Source organism: Scomber japonicus, chromosome 9 (assembly GCF_027409825.1).
Source record: "Scomber japonicus isolate fScoJap1 chromosome 9, fScoJap1.pri, whole genome shotgun sequence".
In the NCBI taxonomy this organism is placed as follows: domain Eukaryota; kingdom Metazoa; phylum Chordata; class Actinopteri; order Scombriformes; family Scombridae; genus Scomber; species Scomber japonicus.
The window spans coordinates 18,895,506-18,916,004 of NC_070586.1; the positions used below are offsets into that span (position 1 = coordinate 18,895,506).

At 38.2% G+C, this 20,499-nt stretch overlaps 1 protein-coding gene across 1 annotated transcript in view; it reads right to left on the reverse strand.

Annotated features, from left to right (window-relative positions):
- The window catches only part of grid2 (glutamate receptor, ionotropic, delta 2), a 537,845-nt gene that overhangs the window by 175,969 nt on the left and 341,377 nt on the right, over positions 1-20,499 (reverse strand). The gene's annotated exons all lie outside the window — the stretch shown is intronic.

Here is a 20,499-nt window from a genome sequence, read left to right on the forward strand (position 1 = left end):
CCATTGTGAATCTTGGTATGAGTCATATTAGAAAACCTTCATGGAAAACATTTTCCATGAATTGTTAATGATGCAACTTAAATATTCATATGTGTCAACTTTTAACCAGTAACAAATGTTAAACATTGCAGCAAGGACACTTGGGAATGGTGCTGCCTGTACAATAGACAGAGCAAATGGACACACAAGACAATTGTCTCTGCGATGTCAGAGAGTACATTTGCACACATATTTCTGTTATAAGGTCATCCATTTCCATTTATATAAAAGCATAAGATTTTTTTTACCTCGTTCTCTATTCATTACTTTCTTGTTTATGTGGCCTTTTGCCCCATGTTGTCAGTGAACTCATCAGTGTTGATAACCGTCTCAACCATTTTCTCTCAAAAGCATAAGGAGGGCATCTCTCTACAGATGTCACTCCCAACATGAATACAGTTAATAACATACTATGAGAACAGCTACATCTTGATCTGCAGACACTCTGATCCTTCTCACAGCAGAAAAGTGGCAAAGAATGTAAAACTGAACACAAGCCATATTGATGAAATAGGACATCTCTTAAGGATTGAAAAATGATACCTTTCTAAAGAATGAATGACACAGTGCCATATTAAACTTGTAAAGAGTAAGTATACAGTAGCACAGCAGATGTTTTAGTGCCTCTTTCTTTGACTAACTCAACCAAACAGTACTGCCATTTATTATCAACTCTTTCTAACCCTAACCCTTCAGTGTCTTCATCTTGCTTCTGACTTTTCTTCTCTTTGAAACACTTGTTTCTGTCTTTTACCTCTTCTCTCTCCTTTTCTCCCTTCCAATGCCACTCAACCTTTTAATTTGGTTCTCTTATCATTGCTCCCGCCTCACCTCTCATCCCATCATCTCTGCTCTCCTTTAACTGCTCACTTCTTACTCCCTCTTCTCCTTCCCTGTTTCTCCACCCCCCCTCCGCCCTTCACTCCTGGTGTAAAAGTACAGTGCCACTCGTATATCATTAGCTATAATTGTCTAGGTGACTATAGCACCGTGTGTCATAAAACACTTTTTAGCCGTAAACAAAAGGCAACAGCTGGAGAGGGTGACGGAGCGTGGCTAATAGTGGTTTAATCTCCCACAGAGTCTCCATAAAACTTCATCATTTTAACACCGATGGCTGCCGTAAAACATTCTGTCGACTGGAAACATGGTTGCGACACAGACAAGGAGTAAGGCAGGAAGGAGAGTGATGGAGAGACTCAAAACAAGATCTTTGGCTTCATTTTTCTTTTCTGTCAGCCTCAGCAATATGTTCCTCCCTACCTCTACTACTCACTCTGATTTTACTTTATATAGGAATGCAGAAAGATTTAAAAACAAGATTTATTTAAATAGAGCTATGGTTACTGCATTACTGCGGTAACGTAATCACGCCACACCCACCACAGCCTCAAGTTGATCACTGCATTCGTTTATTTTAGGCCTTCCAATTTTTGCATTAAAAGTTCTGAAATAAATGCAATGTACATTCAGATCCTCTTGCATGGTGGCATGATAACCAATACAAATACCACTGCTTGCAATGGTTGCCAGAAAGTACATCACAATACGCACCACCCGCAATGCATCAAGCAGGTGTTCAGTGCAGCGGGGAATACTGCACTCCACTGAGGGCATCTCTCAAACCTGACAGAGTTAATATGTTGGTTTTCTTTTGAGGAAAGCTAAGTATCAATAGGAGGAGTAACTGTAAAGGCTTTCAGACAGTACAGGGGAGAGAATAAAATAAACTAAAGCAGAAACATGGCCTTTAATTTATTAGTCCTTTTTTTTTTTATCCAAGCAATTGCCGCAACAAACATGTGCTTTCAAAGTTGTATTTATTTATTAATGTTGCAATGCAAAAAAGTATCCTTACATTAATTTAAAAGCTCTGTTCATGGCATATGGTCTTGCCAAACAACATGCCTGCTGAATGCAGTCCAATACTCCTGCAAGTCAGCTTCTTAATGGTAACACTGGAGATAGACATTTAGATTACAGAGGCAACAAAGCATAGACTATTACAGGAATAAATGCATTCGATGAGTTCATTTAGGAACCAATTATTTTATAACATCTGAGGTTTAAATGATTTTTGATGGCAGTTACCGTGACTGTTTGAATGGCTTTGCAAATTTGTGTGGTAAGGAAATAGATCAATACTGCAGCAGTTCTACACTACAATACTGGAGATTATTCATCATTTTTTGTCTTTCTTGCAGTTTCTGTCTCGATTTATTGAATCATTGAATATAATTAACACATAGGGGGAAGGAGAAAGACCAAAGAGAGAGGACAGAGGTTTGGCAAGCTGTTCTTCTGCTCTCCATTTTTCTGCTTATTTGTTGTCTAACTGTCCTGACAATATTCTTTTGGGATTATAGCTAAAATGTTTTAAACATGGAAATGCAAAAATGAATGGGTGACTTGGTTTGTGATGTACTTGTGTATTTTACAGTATGTAAAATAATGCAAATCTATATGTGCTGTCGTTTGTTTGTGTGCTGGTGGGGATGAGTGTTTCTTGTTCTTCCATTATGACCTCCCTGTGGCAGCCGCCTGGACAGATGTTTCAAGCTAATTAGTGAAAGGGCAGACTCCTAACACTAGACACGACTCCTCAGAGGTTGGAGCTGTTCAATACACACATTCTCTCACACATAAAAATGCACACATCAAAACATACGCACTCATACACGAAACAAACACGGCTACAAACAACTACAGCTGCACGTGTGTAGTTCTCCACATGCACCAAAGTCTTGTTAACAACTCAGTGCCAACATGGCAGGTAGGAGTCACCCAAGCATTATTCCCTTAATGCAACCACAGAAATCCTTCTGACCTCTCTGACCAGCTCTATAAAAGCTTCATTTCTGTTTGGTTCTGTTTCTCTGAAGTCAGAAGATCACACAAACACCAGCTCTGCGGCCTGGAACAAATCCAATTACTCAGTGTCAATAAAAGTAAGCCTTTTCTCATAGTCTGAAAGCAGACAGAGAGAACTAAGACTGATAGACTGATCTGCAACATCATAACACTGTGCACCCCAGTCCTATATGTGTTTTATTGAGTGGCCATGATACAGCCAAATGCCATTTTGATCCTGTAATGACCTCCATTCACCTGTCACTCCTGAAGGAGTCCAACAAAGAGAAAAATCATTGAGTCTGTAAAAGACTGCTGCTGGCTGACATGCAGAGGCAAGGCTTGCTGCTCATGCCAAGGCCTGCCTTGATAAAACAGGTTAGATTAAACAATATTTTACACATACATTCATGAATACACACACACACACACACACACACACACACACACACACACACACACACACACACACACACACACACACACACACACACACACACACACACACACACACACACACACACACACAGATAAAATGCAATTTCTGAGACAATTCATGTGATTTTTTTCTACTGTAAACATTGTATGTGTTTTAGAGTATACAGTATATTCATGTATATCATTATTGGTGTTTCTGCGTATGAGAGGGTAAGAAATATGCAAAAGCAGATATTGCCTAAGTACATTGTGGGGGAAGCTTGAAGAGGGAAAGTGGGCGTTGCTATTGAATAAAGTGCTCTAAATTGAAAATTAGTTGTGTAATTTAATTTCATGCACTATTTGTGATTAAATCAAGCAAATAGCCCACAGCCCACCCTGCAAACTAGGCATATCCAAGCTTCACATTTAAACATGCAAGCACAAGCAGTGAAAGTATACAGACATACATAAAAAAGAGAAGTTACACAGAGAGAAACATCTAAAATACAAGCATGCACACTTGCATGGACCCATTTCTACCACTGCATTCCTATGGTTCAGTGAGTCAAGAAGTCATATGTAATAAAATTACAGTATATTTGTTACAAGATGCCATACAGTGAACGTCACTACTTCCACAATGAAAATGTACAAGCAAGGTTTCTTCTTTACTTAATTACTATAACAGAAATAAGAACCAGGATTCAAAAAGCAGAATATGCATTAGAATTCATTTGAAAGCTTTCCAATCCATTTATCAGCAGAGACAGTAGCGTCTTCACCTAGTCTCTGCTTTCTTTTAATTGCCACCAAGCAGACTTGTGCTACTGTCAATATATCTCTGCCCCTTTCAAGGCTCTTGACAACTTCATACAACACATTTTTCTTACTCAAGTACTCCCTTTAATCCATTAGTGAGCTATGTAACCGCTTTGCACCTTCCTTTTCCATTCCCTCTTTCTCCAATGATTTTCTAATCATCTAATCATGCACTTGTTTGCCCATGTCTAACTTGCGTGTCTCTACTTTGTTAGAAAATGCATCAAAACATCACCACCCCTTTACACAGTGTAAGAAGAGTAGTTTAACCTGCCATCCCCTCACTTCATTTTTAATCCACACATCTCTTCCATTCATTTTCCCTATTTCTCACTATCCTTGTTTATGAATTGATCATTTAATGCATGCTGACCAAGGCATTTTCTACCATATATATCATAACTGTGGTATGTCATCTCTGCCATTTAGGTTTAATGTCACACTCCTCACTTATGCTACCCGCACAGTGTGCTTTATGCATGTTTGATTGTGTGTCTTGATGTCAAGTGTGTGTCTGTATACTTGTGTGTTAAAACGAGACGATGTCAAGCAGGGGGCGGTGCATTATGACACTGCTTTGCTCTATGGATTTACATACTTGGCGGTGGAGCACTGAGCTCAGACTGAAGGCATGGCAACAGGCAAAACAAACTTACACACGCACATGCATAAATAAGCACTCCATTGGCATGCATTCTGTTAGCAAAGTAGCTGCTAAGCCTGCTAATCTGAAGCCTTTTTTGTTTGTCTGCGTCATATTATGAATATACAAACACAAAAATGCACCCCCATCACACACACATCATCATGAAAAATATGATGTGAGGACATAAACATGTATGTACATACATATCTGGAATATGGCAGCTATGATTGAAGCAGTGAATTGTCATGTTAGATAGTATCTTGGGAAAATGATATTCCCTTATGTGAATTGTTACTAAAGTATGTGTTTTGTGTGCATGATATGCACACACGTAGCAAGTTTTGATATTGACAGGTTTTACACAAGCAATAGAGAGGACATGCTGCCTAGCATATAGCAAAAGCACTCAGTCAAGAATAAACAATACATATTTTGTTTATTCTTCAAGACATCTGTATGTCTGTCAACAGTCTAAGTGCTTTAAATTCTAAAATTATGTTCTCAGAATAATTTTTGTCATAAAAGTCACACTGGACCTCTTATCTTGAAAAACATTCCAAATAAAAGAAAATTATAATGTTTCAGGAAACTTAAAGTGTAAATGTTATGATATACCATAGGGGCCACTCAGTGGATAAAAGGTTTGCACTTATGTTCGTGTTGAGTAATGGCATATATTTTGATGAAAGTGTTCAGCAATTGAGTTGGACAAAATGGCATATGATTAATAAATCCATTAAAACATGTTTTTAGCCCATATTAATGTAACCGTAGCCTGTGTAGTTTTTGAACACTTTTCTACCAACTGCTGAGAGTTTTATTTTTTAGCCTATAATCTTATCTTTGAGACTCATAGTATTTCACACAATGAAATGAAAATCCCACTGATTGCCACACAGTGAAAAAAGGGCAGTGATAAAATGCTCCTGCACTGACCTGAAGTTGATATGCACCTGACTGTGCTTTCTGCTACTATTTCCAATTGATTGGTATGGAGGTGTTGGTTTGACCTCATTCTGCAGTGCAACTGAGGGCAGCAGAGAAGCTTAAGTTGGAGAGGAAGACAGTAAGGGTGGGATTGTTTTTAACTGAACTAGTATAACTTTCTTAGTACAAGTGGCCACAAGTACGTATTTATTTTAGTTTGAAAAAATGTACCCTGAAACGTTCCAACTAGAATTGTCTCAAATCATGCAACTCAAGTAGGGCTACAGAAAAAGACCTCAAACTGATGCATAAATACATGTCAACTACTACATTTAAATAGAAGTTTATGGATGTTTTATGAGGTCTGCTACACAGTAAACAGTTAGTTATGTGATTTGATAAGAAACATTGCACATGAAAAAAAAGGTTTGTTTCCAGCACCCCAGGGTGCATTTAAGCTCTAAGCAAAGTCAAAGTGTAGAAAAAAACAAACGTGACTTTTATACATAGTGTCAGGGTATAGAAAGAAAAATACCTTCAGGAAAAAGAAGGGATATGTAATAAAGTTTTGGCCTTGGACGCACTGAACCCTACTATGACACGAGTCAGCAGGGTGTCAAAGGCCTGTGTGATTCTTCCCAACAACTAACGACTCTAAATCACTACTATTACTGTCTGTTTAATTAGTCCAGGCACGGTCACATGCCAGTGATCAAGGTCTATAAAAGGTTGTGTATGTACTGTATACTCAAGAGAAAGAGTCAGAGAGGAAGAGACAGAGACACTAAATAATGCAGATTGTGTGTAAGTGTGAGAGCTTAAGCGTTAATTTCTGTGTGTAAGATTGTTTTTTCCAGTGATTTCTCAAGAGCATTGTCTCTTTGCAAACCTCATTTGACAGGGTGTATTACACCATATCTCTCTCTTTCTCTCTCTCACACACACACCAACATATAGAAAGCTGTCACACTCAACAAAAGCCACCAAACCTCATCTTGACAAGGTCTTGCCCTGCTCACCAACCCACCACACACACACACACACACACACACACACACACACACACACACACACACACACACACACACAGACCACTATTGACCATTATTGATCAATCACTCACTTTCTGAGTCATTCACTTTTTTGTCCTTTCAGCAGACATTTCTCAGGAGCTATTCGTTTCTCTCGCCCTCTCTCTACTGCTCTGCCTGTCTCTTCTACTTTGCTTTCTGTCCAACATATAATATAATGCTAGGACAGCGAAAGTCTTTGATAGTATATGTTGCAGTGGCAAAGGGTAACAGGGCCAACATGCAAGACATCTATCATCCTTGAACTCTGTGTGTGTGTTGGATTCTGCATGTGTCTATGTGGCACACAAGACTTTGAGGGCATTTGTGTGCCTGTCGGCCTTTGAGTTTATTGATTAGTCCACAGATCCAAGCACTGCCAAATCCATAGAGAGAATGCGTAACACACACACACACACACAAGCATGTACATACAATTCCACACATACATCACAGCCAGCCCTACCAAATATGACAATATGCAACCTGACATTTAGATATAACAGATCAATGTCTGGAACAAATATAATAAGCTTTCTTGATAGGTCTAAGTTAAACAGCTGTGTGTATTATTGTGTACTTGTGTGTATGTTTGTGCTACTTCTTAATGTATTTGCTACCTGCTTTTTCCAATAGTAAAGGAGGATGGACACTTTTTTCATCTTACACATTTAGTGTACATATCCATTAATACAAATTAAATATCCATTTCACAGTGGGCTTATTACAAACATGCATTCTGCATATTTCTTACCACTTACACAGTGTGTCTTTTTATAATCTGTTTAAATATAGTTGCAATAATGGGATTTGACTGTATATCAAATAAAGGCATGTTACACTGCCAGGACAAAAATCATTGTAATGATTAATTGTCAAACTAAAACTAAACTCTAACATGATTACTACCAAGCACCTCACTAAAAAACAGATTTACTGTAAACATCAATGACCACATCAATGCTAGGCTTGTACTTTGAGACATTAATGATTAATGATTCAATTTCTGCTAGGTGAGAAAACCTTGTCACATACTTGTTGTGTTGCAATAAGGTCTTGGAGGATATTTCCATCATTAATGCACATTCTGTGATTTCACACATAGTTGTGCAGTTAAACATGATGATGAGAAGGAGGACTTGTTTGTATACAGGGCAATTTAGTTGACAAATGGAAGTGCTGAATACATATAGAAACTGTAAACTCTAATAAGTCCAATTTAACCAAAAGGAATGATCACTGACAATAATTATTCTTAAATATACAGTGTAATTCATTGCCATCTAACACTACACACAACCCTTCCATGAGAACACTATTTGTTCAACATTATGTACTCTGACTTAACAAAAGGTCACTGGGGTTAAAATAGTAAAAATTGAATGAGATTTCACACTTAAGATGTGTTACACATCTGAGCACAGGCCTGTAATCCCAATGCTGTTTACTCATTTCAATGTATTATCAGTATAACCTTTCATTTAGAATATGAGCCACAGATCATCTTTGCATTACAGGCTTTTATTGGCCTCTGTAAAACATCTTTACAACAACTGCAGCAAAAACAAAAAAACAAACCAAATAAAAAAAACATTAGCTTGGTAGCCCAGTTGATGGGAGGTCATGTCAGTGCAGGAAGAGAAAACAGTGTAGTGAAGAGCAGAATACAGGTGAATTTAAAGATTAACCTGTGCACTAAATGTCAGAAAATATACCAACTGAAATTGCCTATGACAAGGTCAGATGAAAAGTTCTAGAAGGTTGGCTGTGTGTGTGTGTGTGTGTTTGTATGAGAACGTGAGAGAGTTAGATGAAGAGAAAGACAGCTTGTGTACATTTGTGTGTGCCCCTGTGTGTCTTTGAAAGAGAGGAAGAATCTGTGTCTATGTGCCTGCGTGTGTTTGTCTTTTGACCAGTGTGCTGAAGTGAGCCAGCTCTGCTTCTTCCAGATTGACTAATCTTTGACCCAATATAAAATGATTCCTCTACCCCTTTTCATCTGTCTGCAGTCAGTCCAATGGTCCATCTGTCACTGTGCCCCTCTCCCAGACTGCACTATATGAGAAGTACAACACAGGCCATTTGTTCATGACACCAGATATAGCTTTATCTTCACAAGTGTCAGTCATTCACACAAACGCACACATACATACAGACAGAGAGACAGCATCTACACAAACCACTGTATGTATGTATATATTGTACAATTGTACGTTTATAATAGATTCATAAACAAGGGCTCAATCAAGCACAAAATAGACTCAGAACAACTTGCAATATATGAATATACACTATATTGCCAAAAGTATTCACTCACCCATCCAAATATTTGAAATCAAGTGTTCCAATCACTTCCATGGTTACAGGTGTATAAAATCAAGCACCATGGCATGCAGACTGTTTTTACAAACATTTGTGAAAAAATGGGTCACTCTCAGGAGCTCAGTGAATTCCAGTGTGGTACTGTGATAGGATGCCACCTGTGCAACAAGTCCAGTCGTGAAATTTCCTCGCTCCTATATATTCCACAGTCAACTGTCTTATAACAAAGTGGAAGCGATTGGAACAACAGCAACTCAGCCACAAAGTGGTAGGCCACGTAAAATGACGGAGCGGGGTCAGCAGATGCTGAGGCACATAGTGCGCAAAGGTCGCCAACTTTCTGCAGAGTCAATCACTACAGACCTCCAAACTTCATGTGGCCTTCAGATTAGCTCAAGAACAGTGCGTAGAGAGCTTCATGGAGTGGGTTTCCATGGCCGAGCAGCTGCATCCAAGCCATACATCACCAAGTGCAATGCAAAGCGTCAGATGCACTCACTATTTGGGATCTTAGTAAATCAGACCCTAAGTGTATTAACACACATAATTCTAGTTTTAAAGTCAGTGTAAGTTGTACTCTTACATAAAATGAATAAGTAAGCAGTGCTGGAGTAACAATATGAGATTAAGCAGTTACCACTGGAGAGAGCGAGAGGTCAATTTAGTGTCACAGGATGAAGGGTTGGCATATAAGTGAGTGAAGGGAATAACCAGCTGTACATGGCGAAGAGCAGCAGCTGTTATGGTCCTCAATTACACATCTGATCTGGCCTCCAGAGGTTGAAGCATATGCTTAAGTTGTCAGTTAGAGGAACTGACCCCACTTCACACTCATGTTTTACAGGTAACTCTGGAAGCTGAAGGAAGCTTGAAATCATTCAGGTTATTATAAATCCATTTAATTAAGTTTTTTTTCTTCTTAGAATGAAATGAGGAAAATGCTTTAGCATTATAAAAGCATTTAAACTGCCATCAGAAATATTGTAAGAGAATGCATCCAACTGTGAAATGTGGTTACTAATTACATATTTAAATTAATTAAACAAAACATGATTGACCACTATATATTGCTCTTTTGTTAAGATGGTTTTGATACTGTATTTCTGTGGAAATTGTGCCTTTATAGCATTACCTGCTGTAAAAGCTTTACCTGGGTGGTCGTTTTCATTGAACTATTCAAAAAGAAGAAAATCTTAACCTCATAAGCCAATTTTTAGTTTAAATGAGTGCATACTGTGTAAACTCCAGCACTGACATAGAATAAGGAAAACACAGCCAAGTACTGCACGTTAAGACACATTTGAGTTTATTTCATGCTTTATCTAAAAAACTGGATGGACACCACACCAAAATGCCAACAACAAATATATACTGCATAAGGTCATTGCTACATAAGTATTACAATGAAGATCTTTCTCCAAGATTATAATATGATTTAAAGATTTCACTTTGCTTTCCTGTCCAGAACCACCTATCAAATCATTTGATAGACACGTAGCATATTCTAGGAGCCTGGGACGTCTATAAATGTTGAGCATTTGATTTTAAATAACATACTTCTTCAAAGACAGTGGCAATGTTTCTACATACATGTGTATAAGTTCCTTACCATACACCCAATAATGCTAAGTGAAATATATAACATACCTACTGAGACAAATTAAATGATGCTATCAGAAATTTCAATTACACTCATTCACAAAGGAAAACTTGCTCTCCTCGCTGACAGCATGTGGGATGCTTCATAAATAAGTTATTAAACACATCTTTGACACAATAAGAACTCCGATAAAACAAACCCTGCCCTAAAATTAGAGCAAAGTTCAGATAATAGATCAACTGACCCTTAAGAAAGATAACATCTTCGACCCTCTCAATTATCATATAATTTTATTCCTCTATTTCCTGCTGGGCCCTGTGGGAGGGAGCCTATTTGACCCTGAGTCTCAACCCTTTCACAGAGATGAGAGAGCAAAATGGAGATAACATAATCTGCAACTAGGCAATCATGTGTTCAAGTGCTGTTATTTGTATGTTTGTGAACCTGAGAGCAAGAAAGAGAGACAGGGATAGAAAAAAATCCAGTGTTATCAACATGGGATAAAACAGTAAATGATGGGAACAATAAAGAGAAAATAAAACCACAGTGGAAGTGAATGAGGAGAATAGAGAATGGACTAGAATAAGTAAGGTGAGAAAAAAAGAATCCCCAAGGCAGCAGGAAATGAGCTGCCTGTCGATGAATTACAACCTCCCTTCCAGGCCAATCAGTAACAAATATGGCACCAGCTTTTGGTTTGGAATTGCAGCACTCCTAGAGTACCAATCAATGCAGTTTTGAAAAACTTGAAATAGTATGGTGAATATAACTGTTCAGCAAGTTAGGTCAAAACCCAGTCCAAACTGTCTCAGATACAGTGGCGTGCACAGATATTTTGGGGGGCAGGTACTCAGTGAAAAATAACAGCACTTTGCGCAGCATGTGGAAGCATGCCTTATTATAGCAGTGTGAGATTTATCTCCCACATCTTCCATGCTAGTAGATGGCCTATTGCAAGACAGCATAGAGCTGCTTCCCTGCTGTAGCTGCCTAGAATAGAATAATAATAGTTTTAATAATAGTCTATTTTTTAAGTTTTAATAATAGCCTATTGAGGTAAATACAAGATTACTGCAAGTCTTGTAACATAGAAATAACTTATGGTTGATACAAAATAATATAATTAGCTAATACAGCTTCATGCCTGATTTCGTACCGCCAAACCACTTTGTGTAGTTAAAATAAAATGTGGACAGCTTTTAAGATATTTCAATAGAATTAGAGGTACAGTTCAACTTTAAAATCTGAGCTTTAAAAGGCCCTAAACAGTTAACATGACTCTGGTCTTGACCCTGATGTTTCATCTTCATCTTCCTCCTTGGTGCTGGTGGATGCTTTTATCCAGGAGAGCAGAGAGCTGCTTCCCTGGGCTGCCTGCAGTTGCTTTCTTTGTTTCCTTTCTTACCCTCTCCTTTCAAGGCATTATGCTGCAATTAGTAAATAAAAAGAGACCAAAAGCCCTCACAGAAAATAAATACATATACCTATGCATGCACCTGTGTGTGTGTGTGTGTGTGTGCCTGTGTGCATGTTTGCCACTTTTAGTAGAAAGATCGCCTTCATAGTTACAAATAAACCAAACCCTGGTGGTATAGAACTAACACTTGGGCCGCTCAACTATGTCCTGTAGCGCGACCTCATCCCCAAATAAAATGAAAAAAACAAAAACAAAAACAGAATGCATTAACAGTGTAGATATAATATTATCCTCTTAAAGCTACTACTGTGGTTGTGCCCATTCGGCCATGTACAGTTAGTGGCTTTTGGAAAAGGAAGCCTTCTATTTTATTGTCAACTATGAGCAAAGTGCTGTACTTACTGCAACTCTGTGGCTTCTATTGAAATACCTCATGATTTTATGTGCATCCGTCATCCTGAGTTTGATGATCTCCCCATGTTTTGCCCTTCACTGCATTCCGTCTCCTTTTGCCTTCATTTTTTTTTATATATCTTCATATTCATCATATCTTCTTATGTATCTTTCAGCAAAGACAATTCCAATTTCACAACTAATAAATCTTCAATAGCATCAATCCCATTAAGAAATGAGTACAGGAATTACTAGAGGATGTAATAGCCCACAACATAATCGAAACAGGGGAAGCAGGAAGGAAAGAAAGGATGGATAGAGGGCACTTCATTATTATTTTGTTTCTCTAAAGACCACACTCCCACCATGAAGAACGTGTAGTGTTGTTATATAAGTGAGAGCATGTAAGGATTTCATATAATGATCAGTGACCTGTAAGTTTGCTCTTTTATAAGAACCATAAAGAGCAAACAAGTGGAGTGAAAACCATTTTCTGCATGTGAAGGAAAAGGCAGATAAATTGATAAAGGCAAGACGATATGATAGAGATGGAAACATGATGGTGGGAGAGGGAGCAAAAGGGTGCTTGTAAGTCGTAGAGTGCATGAGTAATGTATAAGCAAGGCAAAGTGTGTGTATTTGAATATGTGTTGAGGAAACAGCAGAAGAGAAAGAGCAAGAGGGACCGTACAAGCCATAATTCATTCTGGCCCTCTCACACACATACATTCTCCTTTCACATACATATATTTTCACTCTGACACACATACATTCTCCTTTCACATACACATAGCTACTTCTCACATAAACTTTACACCTAACTGGGTCCATGAACCCCCTAAGTTCATGAATGTGCATTTTCACGGTAACAGACGTAACCACTGCGCAAGCTGACCAACATGGCGGAGTCTGAAGCATCTGCTGCGGTAAGTTAGCTTCAGTTTGGGAAGCAGCATTTATTGCTCTGATGGTACAGTAGTGTGTGTGTTATTAACAAGTGTGATAATAAGCCTGGCAGTATTTAACAAGGTGTTGAGACCAAATACTTATTAAAGCCAAAGTCAAAGCAGAGGAGTAATTTAGTCTATGTATAAATTATGGTAGCATCGTTGCTATCGTTACTAGCTTCACAGTAACTAATCTCTATTCTTTCATCTGTGATAGATGTCATGTTAGCAGTTTATTGAGAATATTAAAATATCTAGGAAGAAAGCTTCATACAGCAGCCTACTCTGACATTATTTAGATTATTAATATCAGTTAGTTTCATCCTGTTATGATGTAAGAAGACAAAGGAGCAGATAGTTAGTTATTTAGAGGGAAATAACGTGATCAATATGAGTGAAAATATATGAATGTGTGAGTGAAAATGTATAAATATGAGAGTGAAAATATATGTATGTGTAAGGAGAATGTACGTGAGTGAAAGGGCCAGAATGAATTATAGCTTGTACGGTCCCTCATAGCTAAGCCCATTGGCTTATTTTTTGTGATGACAAACTCACATACAGACATACACACACTCACACATGCGCACACACACGTTTCCGTATCATCTCTAAAGTACTTACTGGCATCCCCATTAGTGGCTGTACTAGTGGCAGTCAATAGCTCTAACCTTTAGTGCGCGCACACACACACACACACACACACACACACACACACACACACACACACACACACACACACACACCATAATGATCTATTATCATTGTGCTTCCAGCTCCATGTGCACAGATAAAACCTTAATGTCATCACACATCACACACACAGACACACACACAAACACATAGACCCTGTTTGTTGAGATAAGAGCATAATGCCATCTCTGCCTGGTGATAAAGTTCAAGGAGAGAACTAGAGCCAAGCCCTTGAAGTGCCCTTGTAACTGTGCTGGAAAGTGAAAGGCAAATAATACTATCTGTCTCTCTGTGTCTGTTTTGTGTCAATACATTTATTCGTATACATTTCATGTGTTATGTTAACCTAATTAGGCTTGTTTTGTCATGAAAATGACCTGACCAATCAACCAATGACCATCGCGAATGAAAATCAATGTCTGGCCAGATATTCTTTTGACGTCATGACAAAAAGACAAGCATGTCAGGGCTTTTGTGCATTTTATCCTCTCGTTTGACAACTTTTACCATATGTTCTGTGATGTTGACCCTTTGGAGCACAGAGTGCTCAACTGCGCACAACTGTGAACACACTGAAGCCAAAGAGAAATGATGTTGTGTGAAAAACGCAGACAAGCCTAGTGACAATTAACTCTTTCAGCTAGGGATGCTCGATATTGACTTTTCTGCCGATATCCAATATTCCGATATTGTCCAACTCTTAATTTCCGATAACAATATCACCTGACACCGATCTATGCAGGCTTTTTACACCGAAACTGTAACAACATAACATATCTCCTATTGTGGAATTAACTTATTATGCCTAATTTTATTGTGATGCCCCACTGGATGCATACATAAATGCAACATGGCTTTCCAAATGTAAACACTGTCTGTGCAAAATAAGAGAACAACTTATGACAAGTTACTTACAACAAGTTATGGAAAAAAGTGCCAGTATGGCACTGCCATATTTATTACACTGCTTTGCAGTCATTGCAAATTGCAAATTTGCTATCCGTAGAACACACTTGGAAATAGTTCCAAACCACAGACATAAGCCCTGTTTCTGTAGGCGGGACCTTTACAGGAACGTCCTCTCACTCGGTCCTCTCAGCTGTTGTGTCTCCATAGCAGAGTAGGACCCAGATAGGACCCTCCGGACTCTGACAGTGATGTCACAGAGGCGACTCAACTAAAACATAACAGAGAAAATGACAACAAGGAGGTAAACCTTGTTTCTGGTTTGTGTGTTTGTGTACATGGCGGTGGACGCTATGAACTTTTTAGCCACGGTTAGCCCAGGCGGGGAGTTCCCGTCCTCTGAAATGAAGCCAATGCGGAAGTAACTTAGAACTGCATTCTAGCAAAAGGCCACCAGGGGGCGACCATTTTGGTGTCAAAAGGACTTCCGTCTCTGTCAATGGAGAATTCACCAACTTTTCACTTGATTTCTAACCTCAGTAAACGTTTTCAAAATGTGTTTATGGTCTCAATCGCTAGTTTAAAGCCTTCTTCAATGCAGTATGATGTTCATTTGTGACATTTTGCCCTCCCTGATTTCATATTTGACAATAAAGCAGGGTATGCATTAGGGCGTGGCTACGTCGTGATTGACAGGTTGATTGCACAATGTCCTCGAGATCCAGCCTTCACAACCATAGCAACCTCCCCTGCTTTGCCCATGGCCCCGCCTCATGCCCATATAAGTAAAATCTGTGTTTTTATTTTCCCCAGCATGCACCTGAAATTTTCAAGATGGCGCTGCCCAAACTATTGGCTTCCGAGCAGCAGTCCACAAACCACTGGGTGGCTTCACGGAAGTTACGTCCATTTCGTCTATACAGTCTATGGGTTAGCGACCCACGAGTCTAGCGTGTTGTTGTTGTTAAACGTCATCAAGCGTGCGCCGGTAAACGTCCCATGCTGCATTCATGCAGGCTCAGTAATGCTGAAGCCTACAGAACAAACATCGGTTATAAAAACCTCATACCAATACTTCCCGATATTACATTTTAGTAAATATTAGCAGATAATATCGGAGGGCCAATATTATCGGACATCCCTACTTTCAGCTGCACTTTTCAATCATAAAACCATTCGTTGTTGGTGCTGTTGGTTGAACTTTTAAGTCAGTCAGACATTCCTGAAACTCAATACGGTGTAATTAGTTGAAGTTCGAGGGTAGTCTCAAAATGCACTTATATTAAGACGAATAAAAGTTTTCACCTGCTGTCAAGCCAGCATTAATGTTAGTTTGGCATGGATTTGTTCAACATGAATGTGTGAGCATGCTTTCAATGAGTGATACATATTTAAGCTATTGATTGGTGTGTGTATGTTTGATGTCACAATCTAAATGCCACTTTACAGAAGGTAGAGCCTCTTAAATATCAAGATGCAGCACTTCACCTTGGAGGACATACTTGTTTGTGTGTGCTCATCCTGTTTCATCGATTTATGTTTTCATTTTTTGTACTCTGTGCTTCCTCTAGTCAAAAGTATTCATCTGCTTCCTTCCCACCATGTCTATTTACCTTCCCTGTTCATTCTCTTAACATTTTCAACCTTAAAAGTCTACATCATCCACTTATGTTTCGTTATCTATCCCTCTTTTCTGCTGTGCCCCTTGAAATCATTTTTCAGCTGCCCTCTATGACGGAACGAATATCAAAGTCAGAAAGGTCTGTGCCATGCATGTGAGCATTAATTGGAGATAAACTCAAAACCCGAGAGCAATCTGTATCGTAGCTGATAGGAAGTCCATTACTTTTTATTTATTTATTTATTTTTTAGAAATTTTGTAAAATAAAGAAAAGAGTCACAGCATTTATCATTTTAAATTTATCTGAAGACAATCTAATCTTCGTTAATCCCTTTCCCCTCTTTGCTTCCCACCTCATCCTGCCATTTTACTTACTTGAACTCAGGGGTGGACTGGGACAATAATTCAGGCAGGGATTTTGAAGCCATTCCAAGCCACCCTTTTCATGCAGACTTCTAATTTTGTATTCTAACCCTATTTGTTGATATACATTTGGGAGTGACCAATAAGTTTCCTATTTGAATACAGGATTTTCATTGAAAATCCTGTATTCAAATGTTATAGCAATGGGTGAACCCTAAAAACAAATCCACTGGCATATGTAGGCCTACTTTGAAATAAATTAAACAGATCTATATGCAGGCCTATTTCAGTCCTCCCTGTATATGTGGAAAATGAATAAAATGAAAAGTAAAGACTATTAATGACAGCGAACTGCAGCAGAGGCCAACGTTAGCTGTTCCTCTCCTCTCTCTCAGCGGGGGCAGAGTTGAGACCTTAATGTACAGCTGAGACACAGACAGGCAGTGGTGGAGAGTTGTCAACAACATAACTCAGTAATTTAACAACACAATCCATTTGAAAGAAGACTCCAAATGATGGCAAATACTGCCGTAAAGGATGTGATTGAATGATATAAATAAAAGCTAAAACCTTCTTGACTGACCTGGCTTCCTGTTGAACATGTCAATTATTTTACAATATTTAGCTGCATCAGTGGCAAGGGCTTTGCATGTTCTGTCCCTCTCTGCTCCACCTTTCCTTTTCTTCTGTCCCTCCATTTCTCACGACTTGAATAACAGGGCAGATTTAAGACAGCAGTGCATCACCGAGTGGCATGATTACGTAGGCCAGATAAGTGGATTTGGTTGGTCCGGGCATCTGGCAACTCATTCTTGCTTGCTATATTGTTGTGTTTGAACTGATCCCTAACCCTCTTTTTCACATCACTTTTTCCATCATATCTTTTGTTATCAGTATCCTTCTTTATCCATCCACCTTATTCCTATGTCGCTCCATCATACGCTCTCTCCCTTTCCAACATCCTTTAATTACAGCTGTCATTTGCTCATCATGCTCCATTGCTAAAGCAAATATGCCAAAGAAATGACATACAATCTATGTAATGCCAAGATAAACAAAAAATCAGTAAATCGAGGAATTTTATGAAATTACCTGCAAATCATCATACTAATAACCGTAATTTTCTACCCTTCAAATCATTGTGAGAATACCTACTCAGCCCACTGTATCTATGGCTGAGTGGTTAATGCGGTTTCATTATGCAAAAGAAAAAGAGGAACCGCAAGGGAAAACAAGAAAAGAGAGAAGACTGAATTAAACAAAACTTAACCATCATGTATTTTTCCTTGCTGGAGTTTTTCCAACTTATGTCCATTTTGAAAGACATTGACGTTTAATTAAATAGTCCTGAGATACACTGATTCTCTAAGAGTACTCAGCATAATTAACAATTATCAGTGAACCAGTTAAATCTACACAAAGTTATTAAGTTAAGATACAAAAGGTATGAAGTAAGGGGTTATCTTTTATATTGCTGACTGCAAGTTAACTTGTCTTTTTTTGTTCTTTATAATATAATATAATATAATATAAAATAATATAATATAATATAATATAATATAATATAATTCTCTTTTTTGACTGTAACTGACAGCCCACATTGCCTCCCAAAGGCATATATTTCATGGCCCTTGGGAACAAAATGAATAAGAGGCAATTCATTATAAATTGTGGAAAATTCATGCACAGAGTGTTGATGAGAAAATACATATTCATCAATGGCAGTGGAGCAGGGTAGAATCAGAACATCTGATTTAAAGCTCCATTAGCAGCAGAAGCCTGCTAATCCTGACCTCTCCGGGATGATTGCAGAGGATGAATTAAAATGTATTTTAAAAGGTGATCAGATCTGCACCAAAATTGCCTATGACCAAGGAAATTGCTCAGCATAAGGCAGATTTCACACATAAGAGAGGATATCTTTTGAATGTTGCTTCCTCACAATACCTGTAGACATGTTTGATGTTAAATTGAAGATAATACTGTCTTCTGTATAATAAGTGCATGAGCAATTTTTTAAAATGTCAAAAATGATCTGTTTCCCTATCTCCTATGTGTTGCCTTCATTGAAATAAATTGCAGGGAACAACCGCTTTTTGGCATTTGAGCAGAAATTGGCTGAACTGACAAAGAATGAATTGTACATGGAGCACAAATCTGAGACATGTAAGCAGAAATATCCTCTTATGTCTCAATGTCTCCCCATTTGGTAGCCATTAATTGATTGACTCATTCAAGGCCAACTATGAAATCTGAGTTGCTTCTTTTATCAAAGGCTTCTTGTTTGATAAAGCTCTAACAGCAAAATGTATATGTACTGTATATATGTGTATACAGTACAGCGTGTACATCAAAGAAAGGGGCGAATCAATCACAGCACAGCTACACAGCCATCCAGAATGCCAATTTCTGATATAACTCCTATCATAAACACTGCACAGATGATGGGTTAGTGGAGCTTTCTGTTTGTTTGCATATAACGTGTTAGAAGTATGAGATGTCATTCTCATCTCATCAAATAATAGAGAATATAGAACAGTGGAGGTACCTGCATATGTTTTCTGCAGGTAGTAACCCATCACCAGTGCACTATAGTTAAATATGACTTTTATTACATTAGTATTTAATATCAACTTTATTTGTATAGTATATAGTGTTTGATTATATTTTTATTCAGCATCAACTCAACATATATTTATATATATTTTGCCTAATTTTATAGAAAAAACAAACACAGAAGACAAATTAAGAAAATGGACATCATGCAGATGTAGTTTAAGTGGAATTTGTTAAGGGGTCCCTTGGTGACCCTCAGGTGTTTAACACAGAGACAAAGTCAAACCAACTCCCTGATTCTGCACAAGAAAAGGGAAAACTTCTCAGCCTTGGAACAGAACTTTTCTCAACCATGTGTCATGTGGCTCATCTCCTATGTTTAATGGATAGGATGAGAGTATTGTTGTTAATGTTTTTTTATGTCTTTAATAAACATTGTTTTCCATAAGTCCAAAGTCATCCAAAACATGTAACTTTGTCAAAATAACAAAGGTTTAAATGTCTGATAACAGCTGCTACTGGATGCCGAGCAGTAAGTCCCAGGGACATGCTTCATCTTTTTAGAAAGACAGATGAAAGAAAAGCTAAATGAGATATTGCACTGAGTTACAGAAGCTGGTGGAACAGAGACTAAGCTGACATGATGTCATGACTTCAGCTCTCTATAGCCACAAAGTTTGTTTAAAACTATTCACTTTTTTTTCTGTCCCTTAAATCTGTCCCTTTGGAGCAAATAAATAAAATACTAACTAAGGCTCACCATGTGGTCAACAATAAATGTGGTCTTTCATGAAGGCCATGTAATCACACACACACACACGCGCGCACACACACACACGCACACACAACAAATTATAAAAAGAAGTAAGGCTGCATCTTCATCTGAAATGGATCAATGAAGCATGTTTAC